This window comes from Toxotes jaculatrix, chromosome 16 (genome assembly GCF_017976425.1).
Source record: "Toxotes jaculatrix isolate fToxJac2 chromosome 16, fToxJac2.pri, whole genome shotgun sequence".
NCBI lineage: Eukaryota > Metazoa > Chordata > Actinopteri > Toxotidae > Toxotes > Toxotes jaculatrix.
Window position 1 is genome coordinate 3,426,575 of NC_054409.1, and position 12,068 is coordinate 3,438,642.

Genomic DNA, 12,068 nt, shown 5'->3' on the forward strand with positions numbered 1-12,068 from the left:
CCGGTTGTGCAAGAGCTCCCAAGTAATAAAAAAGTCCACACGCCGTTTTTTTCAGTGGCTTCAGATGCATCTAATCATGGCACTACAAAACTCTTCCCACTGTCTTTGAGATATTGGACACCAGAGCTGGGTTTGAAAAGCAAGATCCTTGACTTTTATGAGGATAGCCATGAGTCAGCTGCTACCATACACCGCCAGATTACAAGCAAGTTGGAGGAAAATGGCCTACAACTGGACATGATTTCAGTTTACACTGCTGATAATGCTAGTGTAAACTACGGGAAAAATAATTCTGTTTTCCAAAAGCTAAAGGCAGACAACAGTGGCATCATCAAGGCAAACTGTATGGCCCACATAGTACACAACTGTGCAAAGCATGCTGGAGACATGTTGAACATTGACATTGACTCTGTAGTGAACAAAATATTCAGTCACTTTTCAGTTTCTGCACAGCGCACAGAGGAATTGAAAGCAGTATTCGACTTTGTGGAGGAAGATTATCATGTTGTACAGAGACATGTACCCACAAGATGGTTGAGTCTGTGGCCTGCTGTCCAGAGGCTGCATGACAGCTGGGCAGCTATCAAGAGCTACTTCTTGTCATTGGGAGAGAGTAAGTGCCCAAAAGCACTGTGGCACCTGTTGAAAACGGATCAGGATGGTGAGGGGCAACCCGTTGAGCTACAGGCCTACGTGGCTTTCCTCAATAACATACTGAAGATCTTCCATGATGTTGTGCTTCTGTTGGAGAGAGAGGATGGGAACATCTGCGAGCTATATGACATAATGCTCACTCTCAAGACAAAGCTCCAACAGCGACAAATTGATTCCTTCTTTGGAATGGAGACCAGTGCTATTGTCCAACAGTTTCCTGACCAAAAGGCAGCAACAATCAAACGTGATTTTTCCAACTTCTACAAGACTGCACTCAACTACCTGGAAAAATGGTATGACTTCACAGACAACTACCAGAAGAATGTTTCATGCTTGGCGCTGAAGAGCAGCTTCACATTCTCCCAGCTCAGTGATGCTGTGGACTCCCTACAGATAGGGGGGAAACTGGACATAGATGAACTGTATGAGGAGTACTGTGTGACTCTGCCACGCCAACAGGAAATTGTTGAGAGAAGAGCTCCTGTTGTGGAGAAGTGGTCGATCTTGCTTAAAAGCACAAAGACACCAAATCTGACTGCTGTTGCATCCTTTCTCTTCAGCATCCCCATAACCAATGCTTCTGTAGAGAGAGTGTTTTCCCTCATGACTGCAGCCTGGACTGATCAGAGGAACCGTTGCTCTGTGGACCTTATCAAGAGTGAAATTCAAGTCAAGACCAATTTTGAATACAGTTGCAAGGAATTCTACAGCTATGCACTTAAGCAGAAGGCCTTATTAGAAGCTGCACGCTCAAGCAAAAAGTATAAAGTAAAGAACATCTAAGGTAAGATCATTGTCTAAGATATAGATTAGAATATTGTGAGCACTGAGCCAGTGTGGTGCTAGATTTTAAGACAGTGCCCTATTCTTGTGTTTCACCGGCAGGTGCTTTCTGTGGTGCTGAAAGTGCATTCTCTGTGTGGGCCCGGCCTGCCTGCAATTGTTGCCGTGATGGAGAGAATTTAAAGACTTTTGATGGACAAAACTTAAAAAAAAATTCAGCCAGGTGCTCTCCTTGGTGCTGGAAGAGCAATGATTGTGTGACTATGATGGACAAAACTGAAAAAATATTATTTAATATAAGTTTTTGTTGCCTCCTGACCAGTTTTGATTTGTATTTGTTTTTTTTGTTTTTTTTTTTATTTATTATTTTATGTGGTGACTTTAGTTGGCATTGTCCAGTAAATGCAGATAATTTTCAAATACATTTCTTCAGTGTAGTTAATCTATGTGGTTCTGAGCTGAGTGAGTTTTGTTTTGTTCAGATAATCAGCTAATATTCTACTTGAATATGTGGTTCAGTATTGTTCTACTAGAGCAAACACTTTAATGTGGTGTTTGGAGTTGTGCTGGGGTTATGTTGTTGCTCTCAGTTGTTGGAGAAAAGGCAAATTAAAGTGCAATACTTGAAAGAACAGTTGTAGCCTTGACTGTGTGTTCTGTTTGATTGTACACTGTCAGGTGTGTTAACTGTCAGGCACTGTGAAATAGCATGAAAGCTCAATGCATACTATGTTTTCTCACGTGAGAGAACTTGGGAAAGTTGCATTTAAATAAGATATATTAAATATATATTAAGTTTTTATTTGCAGGCTGTTATGTGCTACTGAATCAATCAGATGGCAAGGTATAGTACTGTTTTAAGCAAAGGATCAGAATAGAAATGTTTATTTTTTTAAAAGTTCTTTTAGACTACCTTGATGCATTGGTATCCCACATTGTCCCACATTGTCCCACACAAACGTAGTCTTTGTCCCACATCTGGTGAATTGGGATCTGGTCACCCTAAGGTCATGAGGTCAAGCTTCCTTTAGACAATGTTTTTTTTCTTCCATTTTCTGTTTATCTGGATTTTTTTAAACCATATAACTCATCTATCTAACAGGTCTGAACTCTCTGTGTTGTGTTATTTAAATGCAGCAGTGTGTCCCTGAGTTTTAATGAACCTCTGAATTTCTGTATTGTTTCCTGTGTGTATTGAATTGAATGGTTTAAATGCTGTTTCCTAACACTAATAATAAATCCAATAATTATTCTGACAACATGCAGGAAAGTTCTTTGAATTCTAACATAATTCAGCACTACCAGACCTAATGTCTACAAACAACAACTTACAGAGCTGCTGCCCTCCTGCCATGTTGGTAACACCATCCAGCTGTGATGCTCACACCGGCTTAGAAACCCAGAGTGAAACAGGTCAAGCCAGAGGTCAGACAGGTTAGAATGAGACCACTGCTTTGAGACCAGTCAGTGGGACATTTTCAAAGAGGCAGCCACATATGACAATGTTTCTGACCTCCAGGAATATACTGTGTCTGTCACTGACTACATTAATAAATGTATAGATGATGTGACAGTGATCAAAACCATCAAGAGGCGAGCCAACCACAAAAACGTTTGCTCTCTGCTGAGAACCTAGAATTCTGCATATAAATCTGGGGATGCTGCAGCAAATAGTCTGACAAGGAAAAACCTGTCACAGGGATCAGAGAGGGGACGAAGCTGTACGCACAAAAACTGAACAGCTGCTTCATGTGTGATAAAGATCCACGTCGACTGTGGAAGGGTTTTCAGAACATCACTGACTACAAGACCCCTCCCTGAACGATATGCCAAAACAACGGCTCTCTACCAGATGAACTGAACACCTCTTATGTACAGTTTGAGGTCAAAAGCATCATCCAGGCACAGACGCTCCCACTACCATCCAGAGACCAGGCACTCCAGCTGTCGCCTGCTGAAGTAAGAAAGGCCTTTGCCAGCTTCAATCCACATAAGGCGGCAGGACTGGACACATCCCTGGATGCGTTTTTAAAGGATTGTGCAGAGCAATTGAAAGATGTCTTTGCATCTTTCTCACTCTCTCTCTCTCTCTCTCTCTCTGTGTGTCAATAACCCTGAGATTTGCAGAACCATGAAATCAAATCACATGCATCTGGTGTCTCAGTGGAGCGACACATTTTGTGAGTGTGTTGAACTGTTGTTGTCGGACTCACACGTCAACAAACCAGATTTAAATTGGATTTGAGTGTGTTTGCTTTTACACACACAGGGTCACAGATCATTTGTGTCGACCATTCTTTACAACAGCAGAGTGACAGAACATACAGGGAGCAGTGTGTGCTGGATTTTAACATGAGACATGAACTGTGTGTGTTTATCTTTTAACATCCATCTAAAGCTTTTCATTTGTTATTGCAGTGCATCCTGACACATTTCATTCATTCATTCACTAAAATTAATTAAACCTGTTTTCTTATCAGTTTTTATCATAAAAAATCTGATCTAGTTGATATGTGGACAGGAAAGCGTGTGAATTCTGGCTGTAAATGTAGAAGCATGACTGGATTTATCATAATGCAGGAGAACATGCAGATGAAGAACATTTCAACACCAGGTGGAGCTGAAGTGTGATTGATCAGCCTCACATTTTCACAAACCGCAAACTTTACTCAACAACTGTGCTTTTTAACAATCTCTCTCATTTATGCACTGATCTACAGCTTCAACACAACCCACTGGACTGCAGTGGTTAACAAGCAGAGTGGATTTCTTAGAAATGAACAAACGTCAGACAACTTCTGACTCTTCAGACAGGAGGAATCAAACTATAGACTCTTCTTATTACTAAACCTGTTTGACACCAGCACTGTCAGAAACTGATTGTTGTTGTAGTTGTGTTTGGTCATGTGACACACTCTCTCACTCTCTAACATGCAGACATGACCAAAATGGTTTGTGAATCTCAGTGATAAGAGCTGGAACAACTCGTCCATCGAAACAGCAGAAATGCACCTGCCCTTTGATTTATAACAGGTTAAATAGATTTGCATCAGGGAAACTAATGGATGGCATCATTATCTCCGAGAGGACACAATGTGGTGGGATAGAACAAAAAACTGATTAAATATTTGTTTACACCATATGTTTACAACATTACATCAAATTAAACTATGTGAAATGTTAAAGTGTATTTGAAAGTTGCTACTGAAGGTATAGGAAAAAGCAAAGGACAACAGGATGAGAGAATCCAGTTCATATGTCCTCCTGACAGAAATGGAGGTTTACCGTGATCAGCAGTGGGACACACACTGTTTATTGTCTTCACTAGTAGAATTTATGTGAAGTGTCAGACTCTGTGTCACAGACACAGGTGGAGGGAGAATTCAGCTTCTCCATTTAATCAACACTGAGCTTTATCCACCTGCACACATCAAACATTATCATTAACAGGAGTATTAACACTACTGTGAACTGACAACATGGTGTGGAGAGAAGAAGTGGTGTTAATACACTGCAGGCTGAGGGTGTGGCTGATGAGGTGATTGCAGACAGGTGAGCAGGAGCTCTGGAGGGAAACCCAAAGTAAGTCAGCCACGCCCAGGCCTACACACACACAGACAAGAACACAGACAAACAGGGGACAAACAAGAAACACTAGGGAGGTTCTCCCAGAAACACGAGGAAGGAGGGAGAGACTGTCGGCTCCTAACATGACTTTGTACCACGCTCTCCACTAAAAGATGGAGAAGAGAGAAGTTTCTGTGCTGTATTTTTTCATCCTATTGTTAAGTGACACAAGCAAATAAATTTCACATAGATAATTAACCAAATGTGAATCAGGCCCATTTTCAATCTATACTGACTGATTAACAAAATGCTGATTTTATCTATTTAAAATTAAATCTACAATAATGAAGTCTGCAAAAACTGAATACTTCCTGTAGCCACTGTATGTCACTCGCCTTAAGAGCAGTGTTTCATCTGCTGCTTCCTCTTCGCATTCAGTGTTGTACAACAACATAACATTGAATCAAAGGGAATTTAATTTCTTTTGACACAAACAGAAAAAAGTCCATTTAATGACAAAATTAAACAGATCTCGATGTGATCTTAATTCATTATTAATGTAAAACACAAAACACTCAGGACACATCTAAATCATCAGTGGTGAAGCCAGTTGGTTTGAAAAGTCACATAATTAGATAAATGGAGATCACCTGTGTGCAGCCAAGGGCTTTCAGGTGATTGTAGTATAAATACACCTGCATCTGGAGGATCCAGCTTTTGGTGAGTGAGCAGAGAAACTCTCCACCATGAAGACAGAACAACACTGAGTGTCTCTGAGAAAATGGGATTGAAAAGCAGAAATCAGTGGCTGGATACAAGAGAATTTCCAAGTCACTGAACTTCCCTTGAAGAACAGTTAAACCAATCACTATGAAATGGAAGAAGTGTGACATGGTGAATGATGTGTGTCTGTCTGGAGCAGGCTGTTCTAAAAAACTGACATGTCAGAGAAGAAAACACAAGCAGCTCCAAACAGTTTCACACCATGTTTGTACTTTCACACTCTATTAGCTTTGGTTTTTCTCTCTCTGTCTCGTTCTTTTAACAACCTCCTAATAATAATAATAATAATAATAGAAGACCATGTTTGTTATTTGGCATGGCTGATTGTAAACCTACATAATCTTCACTTGTATTTTGCTTTGTGAAACATTGAAATGGCGCTGGTACATTCATGAGATGTGCTCTACAAATACAGACTGATGTAATTTTCACATGGTACTGGTGCAAATACAGATTATATCATGGTATGTTTTGGGCTTCGTTGGTAAAGAGGTTTATGTGTACGTGGGTAAAGAAGGTGTGCTTGAAGAACAGGGCAGTGGGTGTGCTTGTGTAACTGTTTATGAGTTTTTATTAAGAAATAACAGTTTTTACACTCGGTTTCTTCTTTTACAAACCATTTCCCCAGCCTTGGAAAAAACCCATTCTCACGGCACAGATGAGGCTGGGGTGCACAGAAAATGCTTGGCTACATGATACAGATTGGGGTACACAGTTTTGTGGGTGGCTCAGTATGTGAGGGGATCCTCAGTTCTTCCCAGGGGAGGATCAGCTAGGTACCGGTTCACTTCCACCATTGCATTAGCTGTGGCACTTTGCATTTGCCTGGCTCTGTTAGCATCCTGATCCAACAGTGTCCACAGGTCAACTTCTAAAAAATATGGTAGATCATCATCACCAGAAATGTCATTAGTCATTCCTTATTCATAATCAAATAAAGAAGAAATATCTGTGGAGGCTGCTGTTGCTGCTGCTGCGTGCTGTGTATGTTGATAACTTTTGTGCATTCTGATATCAGACACTCTTTGACACCGGCCGCCACTCTTGGACTGGTGAATCCAAATGTTTTGAAGCGTGGATCCAACAGTGTAGCGACTGCCAGTGAACTCTCTTTTTTCCTTATCATGCAATCTCTCTCCTAAGCATCTGATGTGTGTGTCTGAGGTGTTGTGCCATGGGGGTGGTGAGTTGTGGATGGAGTTGTTCGGTTGTATGTCGCAACTGTCGGGGAAATGCTGTCTCTCTACTCCCCGACTTGATTAATAAGAAGGGATCACTGAACCTCAAATTCTTCAATTTAAAATACACTTTATTCATACAAAGTATATATGGGTAATTCAGATGCAGATATCTGGAGACCTGTGACACACACACTGTACCTTCTGTCACAGATCTAAAGAAACAGTTCAGAACAGCACATTATATGTCGTAAGTAACCCCCCCATTGCACACCAAGAATCTGACCCCCTGGGTTCAATTGCTTTTACAACTGTTTACCAAACCTTTTTACAGTTTATGACACCATTTGCAGTTCAACCTTGCATGACCTAACACAACTGGTTGGACAATGAACAACTACAGCCTTCCTATGACCCACAATTCCCCCTTTTGATCTCTCTCTCAGAGATCACACCATGTCACTGCACCTCCATCATCTTACTAACATCATTCTCCTCCAGTGCTGCAGCTAAGAGGGGCATCATCTGTCTTGGATCCAGTTTCCCTTCAATAACAGTGGTTATAAATCGAGTACACAATGATCTAATACATGGAACACAACAACATCCATAAGTTACAAGAATTGCAATAAAAGTAGCTATAGAAAACATAACAGACATAATCAAACCCTTCCATTTTCCAAAAATGGACGTCATCCACTCCTCCAGGGGGTTACTCACACCTGAATGCTCATGCATGGTTTTAGACAGAGTCCTTAGGCCTTCCAAAGCTTTTGTGACTGATCCATCTGGCGCAGTATTGTTTGGAATAAAAGTACAACACATATCACCGAACATAGCACATACACCCCCTTTTTCTGCCAATAACATATCCAGGGCCATTCTATTTTGAACTGCCATAAAAGAAGTTGGCGCTAATTGTTCTGAAAGTCCTTCAACCACATCACGGGTGAGATTAGCCAAACGTAACACATTGTAATGGACATAATTAATACGATCCACATTCTTACTGGATGTTATTGGGAAAAGTGCCCCGATAATAGGAAGATTTTCAAATCCTGCTGCAACTTGATCTGCCAATTTATACTCCTGTGGAACACCTCTGGGGACTCCCATAGCATCTATGTAGGTGGGTACATAGCTGGTCCATTTACAGGGACTGCCTTTCCTCTGGGTCCTATGAGAGCTAACGGAGATGCTAATCTCACCATGGCACATAATCCTATCATCTCTTCAGGTATTCTCACAAGCAGACGGTCATCCCCACAATAGTAATAAATACCTGCGCGTGCCCACGGGCCTATAATAGAACCATTATCTACATAAGTAACATTACACCAGTCTAATTTGATTTGGCCGACATTCACTTTAGCTCCCGCTCGAGTAAAATTAAAACATGTATAATTACCTTGTCCTTTAAAGGGGTTGAACGGCCCTCTTTTAGTGTTATTCTGAATAGGCGGAAAAATGGAGGCGAGGGTAGTACAACCTGGTGGTGTCGGAACTTTAGTGAGTTGTAACATACACTGATATCCCCACTGATCCTCTGGATACAGAGGGGCAGGTTCAGTGAATAGGTGGGGTCTCGCAAACGCGCACGCAACACAATCACCCATTCCCTGTTCTTTAGCCGTGTTCATAACCCAGTCTATCCATACATTAGAATCCGTATAACCTGTTGCTATAGCCATAATATCTGGGATTTTTAGTGTAATCTACAGCTACCACCCCCGACGTCTCCTCATCCTCTGGAGGGGCTGGGGAGGAAATTAAGGAAGCATTCGCATTAATTATCTGGGGACCAGGTTCGGTAATTAGAGGTGGATCACGCATGTTAAATTTAATAATACCAAAAGTATCTTTCCCCGAGTGATCCACTCCAACTATAAAATAAAACGTCTCTATCTCTTCACGTCGTTCACTCTTGCGTACTGCATTTGGGCCTATCCACTTCTGTGGAATTGTCAACACTAGGGGATTTAGTGACCCAGCATTACTACTCCCTTCTCTGCAAAATGATACATTGCCCCACCAATTATCAAAATCTCCATAGGGAGGACCTGGTGTCCAATGCGGACCAGTATATTTAGCTACTTCTCCCCAGCTTGAACATGTAGATCCTGTGGGGTTCCGACTTCCGCCCCTACACATTTTGTTAGTTCCTAAATCTGCACACAAGTAAATATCATATCCCCTCCAATCCTGTGGCTGACCCTGACAAGTGATCACCTGACATAAATCAAATTTAAACGTTGTTGGAGAACCCTTAACATAGTTTAGAACGATACCTCCAAATTTCCGAAGGCACGGATCATGGCTTACTGAGCTCTTAGACCTATGCGGTGTGAGTGTCCCAGAGGGTGGAATGATGTGGACTTCTATCATGGCTGGGAACACCTGTAGCATAGACAACATATAAATTAAAGTAATTATTGTTATACCCATTCCCACAATTATTCCCATAATTCTCCAGCTGCCTAACAACTCCATCTTGTCTCCTATATCCCAGTCGAGCAACCTCTAGACCAGGAGATTATAACCCACAATAATACTCAGAAAGTCTCTATCTCAGTTGTTGGCGCTGTCCTCTCGTCTGCTCCTCCTCCTGGGTCCTGGTCCTCCTTCCATCTACTTCTTTTTCTCGTCTCTGACTTAGTTTTAGCCGAAACTAGTCACGTTGCTGAACTGAGGTAGACTGCCTCAGTCAGATTACCAGCTCAGGAGATTATTCTGCTCCTTGTGTTGAGAGCTTGGTTATTAGGTGGACTCAGATGAGTCCCCCTTTTGAGGTGATGTCGTCCCTGGTCCGGTTCTGGTCTCCCTCACTTTCTCAACCTGCTGCTCCTTCTCGATGTCCCTCAGGGTGCGTCCTGGTTCCACAGCTGGTGTACCCTGGCTCCAGTGATACCACGTATCACCCTTTCCTTTTAGCCGGACAGCATGAGATGTCCTCTCCGTCACCTCATACGGTCCTGTCCACCTTGGCTCAGACCACTTGCGCGTAATGACCTTCAAAAGGACCCAGCGTGCAGTGTTTGATTCCCTCTGGCTCTCCTTCTCCTTGGACTCCTTCACCTGAAAAGCAAAAGCTGACACCAAAGCTTTAAGTTCATTAAAATATGGCTGACATCTGTATTTTGGTCTCTCTGTCCCCATATTTAGAGCTGATGCAGGTCCTGGGAACTGTCGACCTGTCAGTAATTCATATGGTGTAAACCCTGTATTCTGATTTATAGAACTTCTGATTGTCATCAATATGATCGGTAGAGCATCAACCCAATTTAATTTTGTCTGTGCACAGATTTTTGCCAATTTTGTTTTTAGATTTTGATTCATTCTTTCCACCTTCCCTTGAGACTCAGGGTGATAAACTGACCCAAACCTGTGTTTCAGCCCCAGTGCTTTTTCCACCTCCTGCAAGTCTGTGTTTTTAAAATGACTGCCATTGTCTGACCTTATCTTCTCAGGAAATCCATACCTAGGGATGTAATGATTAAACAAACATTTTACCACTGTTCTGCTGTCCTCTTTCTTAGCTGGCCACACTTCTGGCCACCCTGTAACTGTATCCAGCAGTACCAACAGATACTTAAATCCTCTCACTCTCCCACTGACTATGTTCACTCTCTGTGTCTTCCTTCCACTCTCCTGACAGTGTCCCTTCTACTGTCACCTGTCTATTTAAACCTAGTCTGGGAGTTCTATGCTTCTTTATCTCGCTCCCTGAGCTCCCCCTTACTGTGTAAACTGGCTTTCTCTGTGCCAGTCCCCCTGCTTCTTGCTCTCTTTTTCCTATCAGCAAACGGCTCTGATGCTGCATCTGTCCCTGTTTTATCTTTCCTGTCAGTTTTATTGCTGGGGGGCCGCTCATGCAGCATTGTTGGAACTTGCTGCACTCTAAATTCTCCTTCTGTTACTGACAAAACGGGATACTGTGAAGCAGCCGGAGCTGATGGTTTACCCATACTTATCGCATACGGCGGCGGTAAAAGTTTCTCTTCTGTGTTTCCTACTTCCTCCTTTTTTTGATTTTTAAGGTTAATTTCTCTATTCACTTCATCTACTCCCTTACAACAAAGCCATGCATCAAACAATGCACATCTCAATGCCTCCAGATCTTTCACCTTTTTCTTTAATTTGCTTCTCTCCCACACCCTGGCTGTTTTAATTTTCTCCTCTAGCTTCTTTATTTCTTCCCGCTTCTGACACTCACTCTTTGCCAACACATCCCTCAAACACACCCTCATGTCTAATTCTATGCCTTGCTCTTTCATTTCCTTCTCTGCCTTATCTCTATTTTTAAGGCCATATTTACTTGCATTAGCCACCAACAACTTGTCCAATTGAAATTCTACTGGTTTCCACCCTGACTTTTTTTCTCCCTCACTCAACATTCTGACAGTATTTATTTTATCACACCTTATCACAATATGTAAACAAACACGTTCACATAAATTCTACACAATTTAAACAGAATTCGGGGGTCCTGAATTCCCCGGGACTCTAACCCAGCTAAAAATAGGCTTCGTCAAGCTCTATTTGGGGTTGCCAAACCAAGGACAATTTACGGAGACGCCACTCCGAGAGGCTTTAACCCAATGGTTCTTTACGATTTAAAATCTGATACAGACATAAATCGAGGGACCCCAACCCAGTGGTACTTTACAGTTCAATATCTGCTTTTATACAGATATTAACTGAAGGACTCCAACCTAGGGACTTTAACCCTTTATTTTACCTTATCTTTACCCCCCTAATTTCTGAATTACTCATATAACATGTAAATTTGGAACGTACCAGAACTTCACGACACAACCCATTAATTTAGCTTAGTCAATATGCAGAATTTGATAGAACAGGTTTCTGCTTACCTTCTTTTGTTGCCCGGGCTGGGTTGCAGTCGTTTGTTCCTGGTTCGTTTTCAGTGGTCCAGATTCAACCTCCTTCATGTCCCTGTTCGGGCGCCAAATTGTCGGGGAAATGCTGTCTCTCTTCTCCCTGACTTGATTAATAAGAAGGGATCACTGAACCTCAAATTCTTCAATTTAAAATACACTTTATTCATACAAAGTATATATGGGTAATTCAGATGCAAATATCTGG